Here is a 15,444-nt window from a genome sequence, read left to right as displayed (position 1 = left end):
AATACTTAAAGGAATACAAAAATACCAGCCCTGAGCAACATAAAATTTACAATATGTGGCATCCAAACAAGTATTTCATGACATACAAATAAGCAAAAAAATATGATCCATAAGGAGATAAAACAATCAACAGAATAAACTGACATTTAAACTGCTGTGAAAAACGTACTCCATATATTCAAGAAAGTAGAGTATGAGCATGTTAAAAGCACATGGAAGATCTCTCCATACAGATAAACACACACTTCTAAGAATGAAAAATACACTAGATAAGTTCTAACAACATATTAGATACTTTAGGGCAAAAGGTGAGGAAACATGAAGAGACAGCAGTAGAAACTAATGGAAACACAAAAGAGAGAAAAGACTGAAAAAATGAACAGAGCTTCAATGAGTTGTGAAACAGCATGAAGTGAGCTAAAATAGAGAAAAGAAAGAAAACATATTTGAATATGCTCTGGAAAAGACAGTGTTGAGAGAATAAGACAAGTCATTGGCTGGGAAAAAATATCTGAAAAAATATATATGATATATATATATCCTATATAATGTGTATATATATATATATATCACATTTGATTTATATGCAATAAAGGGCTGTTATTTAAAATATACAAAGAGGGGGGATCCCTGGGTGGCGCAGCGGTTTGGCGCCTGCCTTTGGCCCAGGGCGCGATCCTGGAGACCCGGGATCGAATCCCACGTCGGGCTCCCGGTGCATGGAGCCTGCTTCTCCCTCTGCCTGTGCTCTGCCTCTCTCTCTCTCTCTCTGTGTGACTATCATAAATAAATAAAAAATTAAAAAAAAAAAAAAAAGTTTTGGGATCCCTGGGTGGCGCAGCGGTTTGGCGCCTGCCTTTGGCCCAGGGCGCGATCCTGGAGACCCGGGATCGAATCCCACGTCAGGCTCCCGGTGCATGGAGCCTGCTTCTCCCTCTGCCTGTGTCTCTGCCTCTCTCTCTATCTCTCTGTGACTATCATAAATAAATAAAAATTAAAAAAAAAAATTTAAAAAAATAAAAAATAAAAAATAAATAAATAAATAAAATATACAAAGAGGGGATCCCTGGGTGGCTCAGCAGTTTCACGCCTGCCTTTGGCCCAGGGCACGATCCTGGAGTCCAGGGATCAAGTCCCACATCAGGCTCCCGGCATGGAGCCTGCTTCTCCCTCTGCCTGTGTCTCTGCCTCTCTCTCTCTCTCTCTCTCTCTCTCTCTCTATGTCTATCATAAATAAATAAAATAAAAATTTAAAAAAATTTTGAACACCCTCTTTTTAAAAAAAATAAAATAAAATAAAATAAAATAAAATAAAATAAAATAAAATATACAAAGAACTCTTAGAACTCCACAGTAAGAAAATAAACAACCTGGGATAAAGACCTGACAGACACCTTACCAAGGAAGATATACAGATGGCAAATAAGCCTATGAAAAGAGCTTATGTGGCTGCTCCACATCATATGTTATTAGGGAAAAACAAATTAAAGTGAGATACCATTACACAGATAGTAGAAAGGCCAAAAAATCCAAAGCACTGACATCAAATGCTGACAAGGTTGTGGTGCAATCCACGTATATTCAGGAAATATATGGGAACTCACTGTACTTTCCAATCTTTCCGTAAATCTAAAACTGCTCTTAAAAAAGCAAAGTCCAGGGGAGTGCCTGGGTGGCTCAGTCAGTTAAGTATCTGCCTTCGGTTCATGTCCTGATCCTGAGATCAAGTCCCAAGATAGGCTCCCTCCTCTGCAGGGAGTCTTCTTCATCCTCTGCCCTTCCCCCAACTCATTCTTTCAATTTCTCTTACTCTCTCAAAAACATAATAAAAATAAAAAATAAAGTCTAGGGGAGGGATCCCTGGGTGGCGCAGCGGTTTAGCGCCTGCCTTTGGCCCAGGGCGCGATCCTGGAGACCCGGGATCGAATCCCACGTCGGGCTCCCGGTGCATGGAGCCTGCTTCTCCCTCTGCCTGTGTCTCTGCCTCTCTCTATCTCTCTGTGTGACTATCATAAATAAATAAAAATTAAAAAAAAAAAAATAAAGTCTAGGGGAAAAATAAATAAATAAACACATAAAGTCTAGGAGCACCTAGCTGGCTCAGTCAGTTGAGCATCCAACTCTTGGTTTTGGCTTAGATCGTGATCTCATGAGTTGTAGAACTGAGCTCTGTGTCACGCATCATGCTCAGCTGGGAGTCTGCTTAAAGATTCTCTCCCTCTGTCCCTCCCCTCACACACATATGCTCTCTCTCTCTAAAGAAAGTAAATAAATCTTAAATATATATATATTTATATATATATTCTATTTTTATATTTAAATAAATAACAATTTTTCATAAATCCACTGTTTTTGAGAAACTACCATACCACTTTCCATAGTGGCTACACTATTAAGTGGTTACACTAAACACACGGGTTCCAATTTTTCCATACCCTCACCAACACTTGCTATGTTTTGTTTTGTTCTCAATAATAGCCATCCTAATGGGTATGAAGTGGTATCTTATCATGGTTTTGATTTGCATTTTCCTAACGATGATGTTAAGCATCTTTTCATGTGCTTATGAGCCATTTTTATACCTCTTTGGAGAAATATCTATTTAAGTCATGTGACCATTTTTAAACAAAGTTTTTTGTTGTTGTTTTAAGATTTTAATCCAGTATGTGAAATGGTATATTACTTGAAGGTATGCAATAATGCGCTAAAGATACATATAAATCCTAAAGAATGAATAAAAACAAAACAAAGAAACATAATTAGTAGATACAATAAAGGAAAGAGATAGAGTTATAAAAATACTCAGTCCAAAAGACAGAGAGATAAGAAAAAGTAACAATGGGCACATAGGAAAAAGAAAACAGTGAAATGACAGAATTAAATCAATTCCCATTAATACACACATTAAATATAAATGATCTAAAAGACAAACTTAAAAAACAATGAAATATTGTATTTAAAAAAGTAACAACAATTATATGCTGCCCATATAAATGCATTTTATATATAAAGAAAACCAAAGATTAGAAGTAAAAAGATCACAAAAAATATATCATACCAAAAATATATATATATATATATCATGCCAATACCAGTCTAAAGAAAGCAAAAATGTCTAAAATAATAACAGAAAAAAGTAGGTTTCTGGGGCAGCCCTGGTGGCTCAGTGGTTTAGCGCCGCCTTCAGCCCAGGGTGTGATCCTGGAGACCAGAGTTCAAGTCCCACATCAGGCTCCTGAATGGAGCCTGCTTCTCCCTCTGCCTGTGTCTCTGCCTCTCTCTCTCTCTCTCTCTCTCTCTCTCTCTCTCTCTCTCTCATGAATAAATAAATTTAAAAAAAGAAAAAGAGAAAAGTAGGTTTCAGGACAAGGAACATCACCAGGGATTTCAGTAACAACAAACTGATCAATGCACAAAGAAAACTTCACCATCCTAAATGTTTTTGCTCTCAATAACAGAGCAGCAAAATACATAAAGCAAAAATTGGTAAAATCAGAATACCCAATTATTATGGAAGATTTCAGCAACCCTTTCTCCACAACTGATAGAATCAGCAGAAAGACAACTCCTAAGGATAGAGATGAATGACAAGATAGGCCATAGTCTGTCATAACACAACTCTTAAACACTTAACAGATCAGAATCATATAAACTATGTCTTCTCATGATAATGGGATTAAATTAGAAATCAGTAACAGACATCAGGAAAATCTCTCAAATTTAAAAACAAAACAACATCCTTTTAAACAGTCCATAATAGGTCAAGGACAAAATCACAGGGTAAGCTAGAAAATGTGTTGAACTGAAAAAAAGGAAACACAACAATGGCAGCCTATTTTTAAAAACTCAGTAAATCGTAAATTTAAAATGCATTTAGGGGTGCCTGGGTGGCTCAGCGGTTTAGCGCCTACCTTCAGCTGAGGGCATGATCCTGGAGACCTGGGATTGAATCCCACATCGGGCTCCCTGTATGGAGACTGCTTCTCCCTCTGCCTATGTTTCTGTCTCTGTCTCTCTCTATATCTCTCATGAATAAATAAAATCTTTAAAAAAATAAAAATAAAAATGAATTTAAAAATTTTAATGTAAAAACTTTTGAATATTAAAAATGTTTGCTCTTGAGAAACCTGAATGTACCCTCTGTGACGGTGTTGATGTTGATAATGGGGGAGGATATGCATGTGTAAGGGTATAAGGGAAATCTCTGTACCTTCCTCTCAATTTTGCTATGAACCTAAATATGCTCTAAAAAGTAGTCTATTTTTAAAAATATCATTAAGGTAAATCACATAAAGGGACAAAATTTTTGTACATATTTTACACATATCTAAAAAAGGCCATGTATCCAGACTATATACAGTTCTCTTACAACTAAATAATAAAATACTATTAAAACATGGCAATAAATTCCAATAGTTTTATAAAAAACAATAAAATAGCAAATTTACACAAGAAAGATCAATATCGGGATCCCTGGGTGGCGCAGCGGTTTAGCGCCTGCCTTTGGCCCAGGCAAATTAATATATTATATTAATATATAATATCTGTTATATATTATTTGCTGTTTTGTAATATATAATATCTGTTATATATTATTTGCTGTTTTGTACTTTGAAAATGTCCTGGAGACCCGGGATCGAATCCCACGTCGGGCTCCTGGCGCATGGAGCCTGCTTCTCCCTCTGCCTGTGTCTCTGCCTCCCTCTCTCTCTGTGACTATCATAAATAAATAAAAATTTAAAAAAAAAGAAATTATAAAACAAAACACTTCTAAACAAAAGAATAATTTAAAAAAAAGATCAATATCATTAGTTATTAGGGTAAGTGGAACATTGCTAGTGGGAATGTAAAAAATATAGCCACTTTGGAAAAGAGCTGGGCAATTTCTTTTTTTTTTTAAGATTTTATTTATTTATTCATGAGAGACACAGAGACAGCCAGAGACATAGGCAGAGGGAAAAGCAGGCTCCATGCAGGGACCTCGATGTAGGGATCACGCCCTGAGCCAAGGCAGATGCTGAGCTACCCACATGTCCCCAGCTGGGCAATTTCTTACAAAGATAAACCTACACTTACTACATGATTTAGTAATCGCATTCCTAACTACTCACTCAAGAGAAGTTAAAATTTGTATCTCCAAGCAACTACTTTATGCTGAGGCAAAACTGAAAACAATGCAAATGTCCATTCACTGGTGAAAGGAAAAACAAATTACAGTACATCTGGGCAATGGAATAATACTCGGATTTTTTTTTTTTTAAAAGGGAATGAACAACTGAAGCACACAACATAGATACTTCTCAGAAGCACTATGTGAAGTGAAAGAAGCCAAGCACTTATAAATGTTACATATTTCATTTTTTTAAATTCTAGAAAGGCAGAAACAATAGTGACATAAATTATATTAGTCATTGCTGGTGCTCCAGGTGTGGGGAGGTAAGGGGCACAAGGAACAAGGCAACTTTCATTTTAAGGAACTTAATTAAAATGTAATTCACACAAATACATTTCACCAATTTAATATGTACAATTCAATGGTTTCTAGTGTATTTAGAGTTATGCAACCATCACAATTCACTGCAGACTGTTTTCATTACTCCAAAAAAGAAATCCAGTGTACATTAGCAATCATTCCTCAAACTCTCATAGTCTCTCAACCACTAACATGCATTCTGTATGGATTTGCTTATTCTAGATATTTCATATAAATGAAGTCAACAAATTATGGCCCTTTGCGGCTGCTTTCTTTTACTTATTAGCATGATGTTTTCAAGGTCCCTGTTGTAGCATTTATCACAACTTCATTTATTTGTGGCCAAATAATATTCCATTGCATGGTTATACCACATTTTCTTTATCAGTAGATAGACATTTGGGTTGTTTCCACTTTTCAGCTACTGTGAATTGAGCAGCTATAAATATTCACATACAAATTTCTGTGTAGAGGTATGTTTTCACTTTTATTGGTTGCATGCTTAGAAGTAGAATTGCTGGCTCTTTGATAATTCCATATTTAATATTTTTAAGGAATTGTCATGCTGTTTTCCAGCGGTTGTACTACCTTAACATTCTCATAGTAACATATGACAATTCCAAGGAGTCCACATCCTCACCAACATGTGTTATCTCTCTTGTACACAGCCATTTTAGTAGGTTTAAATTGGAAAAGGGACTTTTTACAGGGATAGAAAGGCTCTGTATTCTGATTGTGCTGGTAGCTATATAACTGCATCCATCTGACAAAACTCATTATATACCTAAAGTCCATGAGTTTTGTTGTATGTAAGTTATTTCTCAAAAGAGATGAATTCTCTGAGGTGCCTAGGTGGCTCAGTTGGTTAAGTGTCTGACTCTTGGTTTCTGCCCAGGTCACATTCTCAGGGTTGTGAGATCCGGCCCCACAGTCTCTGCACTCAGCACAGAGTCTGCTAGAGATTTTCTTTTCTTTTCTTTTCTTTTCTTTTCTTTTCTTTTCTTTTCTTTTCTTTTCTTTCTTCTCTTTTCTTTTCTTTTTTCTTTTCTTTTCTTCTCTCTCTCTCTCTCTCTCTCTCTCTCTCTCTCTCTCTCTCTCTCCCCCTCCCACCCCCCTGCCCTTCCTCTGGCTTGCACTCATAAATAAATAAATATAAATAAATGAATGAATGAATGAATGTACCTAGGTGGCTCAGTCGGTTAAGCATGTTCCTTCAGCTCAGGTCATGATCCCTGGGTCCTGGGATGAGCTCCACATCTGGCTCCCTGTTCAGCAGGGAGTCTGCTTTTCTCTCTCCCTCTGCCCAGCTCAAGTACACACACAGGTCCTCTCTCCCTCTCAAATAAAGAAATAAAATCTTTTAAAAAATAAATAAATAAAACCTTTAAAAGATGAATTTTTAAAGGCTTACTTTATAATAACTATGCTTAGAAAATTATGAGTTTTCACTTTCACACCTAGGAATGTGTTACGATAAATGAACACAGATTTCCAAGACCACAACTTGTCCAATTCACTAAGACACCCACTTCTTCTTTACAGTTCTACAGTAAAAAGCATTTAAGCTGGACTGATAATCATCAGCATCTCCATTACAAGTCTGTTTATTTGGGTCAGAATCATTAAGCTCACATGTAATTTAGTTGCTTCGTGTTACACCTTTGTTTTTATCTGATTGGAGATATCCGTCACTAACCCTTTTGATGCACTTTTAATAGTTTATACGGAATCCTGTAAAAGGGAATCAACATTTCTTTTCAACAGCTGATTTAATTTAAGGTAAATGTAACTTGAATAGACTACAGCTGCTTTTGTGACATACGCTAGTCTGACAGTTTAAAATTTTAAATGTTGTTATGCAGGATAATGGCTTTTCTATATATCCGTGCCCCTTATTGACTATTTTAATTGTTCTTCGCCTTTAGACTGAACAACCAATGACTCCAAATACAATGAAGACATTAAGAAACTGAAGAAATTTTAGACTTTCAAAATGGAAGAAAATACAGAGAAACAGAGCTACTTTTTACATATTTCAGTGAATACACAACAGTTTGATTTCTTCAGAGACATAGCCTAGAAACAACTGGATTTGGTAGAAGTATTTCTCTGTAATCATGGACACAGTGAGGCTAATGATGAAGAGGCCAAGCTTTAAAGTTCAAATTCCAGTTCTACCACCCATCAGCTGTATGTCTTTATGCCAGCCAATTACCCTCTTTGAGCTTTAAGTCTCCTTACCTATCAAACCGGGTAATGGTACTCACCTTTGCAGACTAGCAGTAAAGTGATGATAATGTATATAATCAACCTAGAATTTCATCTGAAAAATATCAAGCATTATTATTCACTTCATTTATAAATTAACTTCCTCTCTGTTCGGTACACTTCCCTTTCACTACAGCCCACATATGAAAAGCTCTTAATCACAGGGTTCAAATGGGTATAAACTAAGAATACTTTTAGATCAATGTCTCAGATTCAACACCCATGACATCACAAAAACTAAAAAACTAAAAAAATAGCACTTCTAACACAGGTATTCTCTCCTGGAAACACTGTTTATCCAACCAAAAACATTAAAGAAATTTAAAAGGAACAGAACCTATGTTTCCAGTCATAATTTACCTAAATCACAGGAGCAAAATTTTGTAAAAACCTAAATGATTCCAAGTAGTAAAACCCCCAATGATAAAGACTAGGTGTTATTTAAAACACACACACACACACACACACACACACACACACACACACACACACACACACCAAACTGAGAAGTAATTAGAGCAGAAAACATTAGGGAGGCCCTAAATCTCATAGTTTGGCCATTTAAAATGTCAATAAGCCTGTTTCCTCTTTGCAAAATACTGGTAATGACTGTAAGCAAATGTCAGTTGGCCTACTTTTGGAAGGTTGCTGGTGTCTTGGTTGAACAGACTGTGTGTGTGTGTGTGTGCACGCACGCACGCTCATGTTATATGTTTACAGGATTTACTTGCTTAACATTAGAATTTTATAGCAAAAAAAAAAATATATATATATATATAGCAAACCCTTCTGGAGAAGTTAATCAAAATTCCTAAATTCACACAGATGAAAAAACAAACAGCTCTACTTTGTGATAAAAACCACATTTACATCTGTTTGAAAAGGATGAGGCTGGTAGTTGTACTTTATGAAAAATAATGAAAACATGACACCTAGAAGTGTTTGAAAATTTACAAAAATAAGCAAATGGAAGAAAGTTTAACAATTCTAGAATTATTCTGCTGGTTTATTTCTAGGAAAATAACTTCAGCCATTTATATCGTTTAAAAAAAAAGCAACACCTGGTTTTTTTGACTGCATGGGTAGGCTATAATGTTTTAAGTTTAAGAAAATACTTGGCATTTACACTCCAGTAATAAAAAATGAGTTGGATCTTAGGGATTTTTTTAGAAACCTTTTAATATTTTGAGATATGAAACTGCAAATTCCTTACTTAGCAAGACGATAAATAACAGTACCTTTCCAGCAGGAAGTAATAATGAAATAATCTAGAAGAAATAAGCCACGTTGGCTACCTGGTATTGTGGATGAGTACCAGAAATTAGGCTCAGAGACATCTGAGGAAACTATCTCCAAAGTCCTATTCTCAGAAAAATATACTAGCTTATAAGAATTAGTTCTAAGACATTCTCATATGAAGAGAGTTCAGGTACTCAGTACACTGGACTCCTAAGAATAATGAGTAAGATTGAATCTGCATTTCTAAGAAATCTGATTCAAGTCTGAGACCAAAATGATCATCTTTCTCCATAACCAATAAGGAAGCAGCATGAGTACAAGGCTAATATAACTCCTAATTGAGTTACAGGCTCTATTAGAGTTAAAAACAGCATTATTCATTTGATCACTGATAAATGATAAATATACTTTATAGAAAAGTAGAGTTCTGGTTTCTCTTCTGTCAAATACAGAATAAATTCATTTTGGGTCACTATTTATATTCCACATAATCAAGCAAAGCACTGCAAAGGATGAGGTGATTAGTAAATTACTGTTCCCATTATTCCAAAGAAACACATTATAGTATGGGAAAGACCATAATAAAGGAGAGATTTCACCCCCCAAAAAACTATGAAAACCAGAGGCTGGCAAGGAACAATCAAGAAAATATTAAAATAAAACAAATAACAAAAAAAATGTAATTCAACTTTCAAGGATAGTCATGATTTAAAGCTAGAAATGGTTATAAAATATGCGAATATTTTCTTTGATTCTAGAGATTTGCATGAAACTAAAGACATAAAACAAAAACTGATAGATTTCACCAAATAACCTGACAAATGGCAAACTATATATGAAATATGTAGTATACATATCCATAATAATATATCACTAATAATAACAATGAAGAGCTCAATCAATAAAAGCAAAGAGTACAAACAAGCATGATATTAATTAGAATAAAGAGCAAAAATATGAAGATTGTCCACTTTCCCTAGCACTCAAAGACCAAAAAATTACAAATGAAGAGGATTTTCCTCCACCAGATATGAAAAGACTAAAAAGAATCATTAAAGTCCGTAGAGGACAGGCTTGAAGAAAAAAGGAATTTTCATGTATAGATGACAGTATACTCTCTAAGAAGCAACTTTACAGTATGTATCAAAATTTTACATGTATATATTATTTGACCCAGTTATTAATTCCCTTCTAAGAGTTATCCTGAGAAAATAATTCCTCATATTTTTAAATATACACATATATAGAAGTGTGTAACAACTTGTTAAAGGGAAAAGTTAAAATTAATGTAAATGTTTATACAAAAAAAAAAAAAAGACACACACACACACACCCAAGAGCCAAAATGTGAAACATATGTAAAAAACTTGAATCATGGGGATCCCTGGGTGGCTCAGTGGTTTAGCACCTGCCTTTGGCCCAGGGCATGATCCTGGAGTCCTGGGATCAAGTCCCATGTCAGGCTTCTGCATGGGGCCTGCTTCTCCCTCTGCCTGTGTCTCTGCCTCAAAGCATAAACTATGTTGATACAAGTAAATAACCATTTTTACTATATTTAATACTATATTTAATATTCCCTTCTGTGGGATAAAATACTGTCCAAATCCTTCAGTTTTTCACTTTTAATTAAAGGACAAGGGATCCCTGGGTGGCGCAGGGGTTTGGCACCTGCCTTTGGCCCAGGGCGCGATCCTGGAGACCCGGGATTGAATCCCACGTCAGGCATGGACGTGGAGCAGGCATGGAGCCTGCTCCTCCATCTGCCTGTGTCTCTGCCTCTGCCTCTGTCTCTCTCTCTCTCTCTCTCTCTCTGTGTGTGACTATCATAAATAAATAAAAATTAAAAAATAATAATAATTAAAGGACAAGACTTGGGGATCCCTGGGTGGTGCATCGGTTTAGCGCCTGCCTTTGGCCCAGGGCGCGATCCTGGAGACCAGGGATTGAATCCCACGTCGGGCTCCCGGTGCATGGAGCCTGCTTCTCCCTCTGCCTGTGTCTCTGCCTCTCTCTCTCTCTCTCTCTCTCTCTGTGTGTGTGACTATCATAAATAAATTTTTAAAAATTATTTTAAAAAAATAAAAAAAAATAAAGGACAAGACTTTCCACAGAAATACCGATAGAAAGGAAATTTTTCTTCAGGTCAGAATTTTCAAAAGATTATGCCATATAGCAACTTTCAACAAATATTAACACCTTTTATCAAGTATTTGGTGAGGCACTTAAGATATGAAGACAGACTACAAATCTAGCAAGAGATATGGGGCACTCAGCTGGCTCAGTCAATGGAGCATGCAACTCCTGATCTCAGGGTTATGAGTTCAAGCTCTACACTGGGTATAGCGATAATTAAAAGAGAAAAAAAAAACAAAACAAAAACAAAAAAACCTTTAAAAAAAAGTCTAGGAAGAGACAAATGAACAACTGAAAAAACAAAACAACACAAAATAAACCAAAAAACCAGTAAGTCCCAGGGTGCCTGGGTGATACAACTGGCTGAGCATCTGACTCTTGGTTTCACCCCCTACAGGTCATAATCACAGGGTCGTGAGATTGAGCCCTGAACTGAGCCCCCAGTTGGCTCCATGCTCTATACAGAGTTTACTTGGGATTCTCTCTCCCTCTTCCTTTGCCCCTCCTCCTTGCACACACTCACTCTTGCTCCCTCTAAAATAAATAAATAAATATTTTTTAAAAAGTATGTCCTATGAGAACACATACTATTAACATTTACTATAGGGCAAAAAAGGTTAGAAGGACATGAGAATTCTAGAAAATGAAACAGCAATGAAATGACCTTATGAAGGATGGATCATTTGAGGAAATGAAAGAAGTTCAGTACAACTATCACAAAGGAGTACTATTACAGCAAGGAAGGGGAAGATGGGGGACAATGGTTAAGGATGAATGAAAAATGATGCTGGAAAAATACACAGCGAGGGGATCAGTTCACAAAAGATCAAATGAACCTGAAATATGACAGCTGTGCTAAAGTTACTTATTAATTTTAAGTTTATAGATTCTTTTGTATTTTACATATACACCATCAAATTATCAATGAATAAAGACAATTTCATATCTTTCATTCTAATATTTATATTAGAATATAATATTGCCTTATGGTAATGGCTGGGACCTGCATTCAAAGATAAAATACAAGTCATGACAGAAGACATCCCAAACTCAGAAGGAAAGTATTTAATATATCACTACTGAGTATGATGTTAGCTGAAGATTTTTATAATTTTTATTATACTGAGAATGTTTCTTTCTATCCTAATTTGCTGAAAGTTGTTTTTTTTTTTTTAAGATTTTATTTAGAGAGAGCATGCAAATATGGGGAGAGGCAGAGGGAGAGAGAGAGAATCCTCAAGCTGACTCTGTGCTGAGCACAGAGCCCAACGAGGGGCTTGATCTCCTGACCCTGAGATCACGATCTGAGTTGAAATCAAGAGTCAAATACTTAACCGAATGAGCCACTCAGACTCCCTGCTGAAAGTTTTTTTCAATCATAAATGACTATTAAATTTTATCAAAGTTTTTTTCCACTTCTAATAAGATGATTATATGGATTTTCTCCTTCATTTCATTAATACGAATTATACTGATTGATTTTCAAATGTTAACCAACCTTCTATTTCTGAAATATCCCTTACTTGATCATGATATATAATTCTTTTTATACATCATTGGATTCTATTTAGTAACATTGCTATGTAAATTACACCAAGAAAGAAAGAAGAGATAGGGAGAGGGAAGGAAGAGTGGAAGAGGAGAGCAGCTGAGAGGGAGAGAGCAAGGTGTTAGGTATGAGAAGGTTAAGAATAAGGAAAACATGATAGTAGAAAGAATTACTCAACAGAAGAATTAATAACCCACACTGAGACAATCTCCCAAAAGAACATGAAAAATAACTTTTTTTAGAAAGGTTTTATTTATTTATTCATGAGAGACACGGAGAAAGAAGCAGAGACACAGGCAGAAGGAGAAGCAGGCTCCACGCAGGGAGCCTGACATGGGACTTGATACCGAGACTCCAGGATCATGTCCTGGGCCGAAGGCAGGAGTTAAACTGCTGAGCCACCCAGATGTCCCAAAAAATAGCTTTTCTAAATTAATCATTCTAGGAGGCCTAACAGCCAAGAAAACTTAGAAGAAATAAAAAAAGTAATTTAAGAAATTTTCTCTACACTATACTACTTGCATTCCCACACTGAAAGGGCCCAGGACAATGTATGAATTAATAAACAACATTATAAAGTTTCAGAACTCTAGGAACAAAGAACATTCTACTATATCCCTTAGAGAAAAACACACCATTGACAAAGACAAAGGTATCAAAATGGCTTCGGACTCTTCAACCATAACGCTAGATTGATGCCTTCAAAATTCTCAACTAACATCATTTACAAACAAGTATTTGTTGGGATCCCTGGGTGGCGCAGCGGTTTGGCGCCTGCCTTTGGCCCGGGGCGCGATCCTGGAGACCCAGGATCGAATCCCACATCAGGCTCCCACTGCATGGAGCCTGCTTCTCCCTCTGCCTATGTCTCTGCCTCTCTCTCTCTCTCTGTATGACTATCATAAATAAATTTAAAAAAAAAATTACAAGTATTTGTTAACCAGCCAAATTACCAAACAAGAATTTAAAAAGAATAGAGACATCTTCAAACAAAATTTACCACACATCCTTTTTCACAAAGCTACTAAAGGACTTACTCCATCAAAATGATCACACAAAGCAAAATAGGCTAAAGAGAGGGATGAAGTGTTCTATTTTCCATTACAAATTTTATGTGATCAGTCACATGTAGGACTTCAGTAAAAACAAATCTAGAAAATTAATCAAATACAGTGACAAGTAACTTTTGTATAAGAACATTTAGCTATGGGCAGCCCAGGTAGGTCAGCGGTTTAGCGATGCCTTTGGCCCGGGGCATGATCCTAGAGACCCGGGATCAAGTCCTGAGTCAGGCTCCCTGCATGGAGTCTGCTTCTCCCTCTGTCTGTGTCTCTGCCTCTCTCTCTCTCTTTCTCTTTCTCTCTGTGTCTCTCATAAATAAAATCTTAAAAAAAAAAAAACATTTAGCTATGTGAAATTACATTTCAAATCTAATATTCTATTTTTAAAAGTAAGTATATTATAGGAGAGAGAGAAACTGGTTAACTAGACAAAATAAATTAAATATACTCAAATTCTACTAGCAATGTTAACTTTTATAGTTTTATACTCTCTCATGAAGTATTTCTGCCCAAAGTTGAGAAAAGCTGAACATTAATAACTGGCATAAACAAAAAACCTTCATAAATGAACTGAAGGAAGAAAAATCGGCCTCTGTGAATTACATACAAAAGAAACAAAGACCTAGCAAAGTTTTTTAATAATAAAGTTGTTCTTGAGTCCAACCATCAGAGAGAAAGCTGGTTATTCCCAAACCTTCTGGAAAAAGATGTTCCACAATCCTCCTCATCAAAGGATTTCATCAAAACTCAAATGCAACAAAAGACAGAACAAGAGAGAGAGAGCAAAGGAGAGACAGCTGAACTCTGGATATACCATAGAGTCCAATAACAAGGAGAAAAATCTCTACGTGACTGCAGGATGTTGTTGCCTTGTTACTTCACCCTTCCATTTCAATTAAAGACTTAATCACTAAATTAATCCCTGATATTACTTATGCATATGGTCAATGCATAATGCACATGGTAGTAAGTTTTGGTTAAATAGCATTCTTCCAGTTTAGAGAATAACTACTCAATGAAGTATTACAAGGAAGATTACCCAACTTCTGGAAAAACTTTAAAAATATAACAGAATTAAAATATTTTCATATCCTCTTTCTTAAAAGATTTTAAAGTATGCAAATAAGATGAAAATGTGTTTTTATTGTTGGTGCAAAAACATTCCTGAGTGAACACAGGCAAGTAAATGAGAAAACACAACAGAAAGCTTGGATCATTAAAGAGCCGGGAGTTGTTTGGGCACCCAAATAGCAGGTTTAATTTAAACATGTATTTGATTTTTTAAATAAAAACAAAACATATGCAATATTTAAATACAACATTAGGTATTAAGAAGTATTCATTGTTAAAGCAGAGATCAGAGGTCACAAGCCTGAAACTGTACTTCTGACACAGCTGGAAAGGCAGACAGCAGACTCATCAACTAGTGAGATGATGGTGAAAACCAAGCTCTCCAAGCAAGTTAGGAATAACCAAGAAGAGCAAAGACGTGAGAACAAAGACTCGGGGAATACCCACAGAAGGAAGCTAAGCCAGAAACATTAACAAAAGCAGCCCCATAAGCAAGGAAGGGATCTGGTAAGAGCAATGCCATGGAAACCAAGAGAGAAGAGGGCTTCAGGAGCGAGCCAGCAAAGTCAGAGGCTAAATCGAGATCAAAGAGGATGAAGACAAATCAAAAGCACAGTAGAATGTGACTGGCCATATTGAACTGGTTAAGA

The 15,444-nt window shown here is 36.0% G+C and overlaps 1 protein-coding gene across 7 annotated transcripts in view; it reads right to left on the bottom strand.

Moving 5' to 3' along the window:
* BCAS3 (BCAS3 microtubule associated cell migration factor) overlaps nucleotides 1-15,444 on the bottom strand; it is a 592,235-nt gene that overhangs the window by 526,167 nt on the left and 50,624 nt on the right. The window lies entirely within an intron of this gene.

The sequence above is a fragment of the Vulpes lagopus genome, chromosome 12, assembly GCF_018345385.1.
Source record: "Vulpes lagopus strain Blue_001 chromosome 12, ASM1834538v1, whole genome shotgun sequence".
NCBI classification, from domain to species: domain Eukaryota; kingdom Metazoa; phylum Chordata; class Mammalia; order Carnivora; family Canidae; genus Vulpes; species Vulpes lagopus.
The sequence above is the reverse complement of the archived record's forward strand: the minus strand, read 5'-3'. Positions and strand labels throughout refer to the sequence as shown.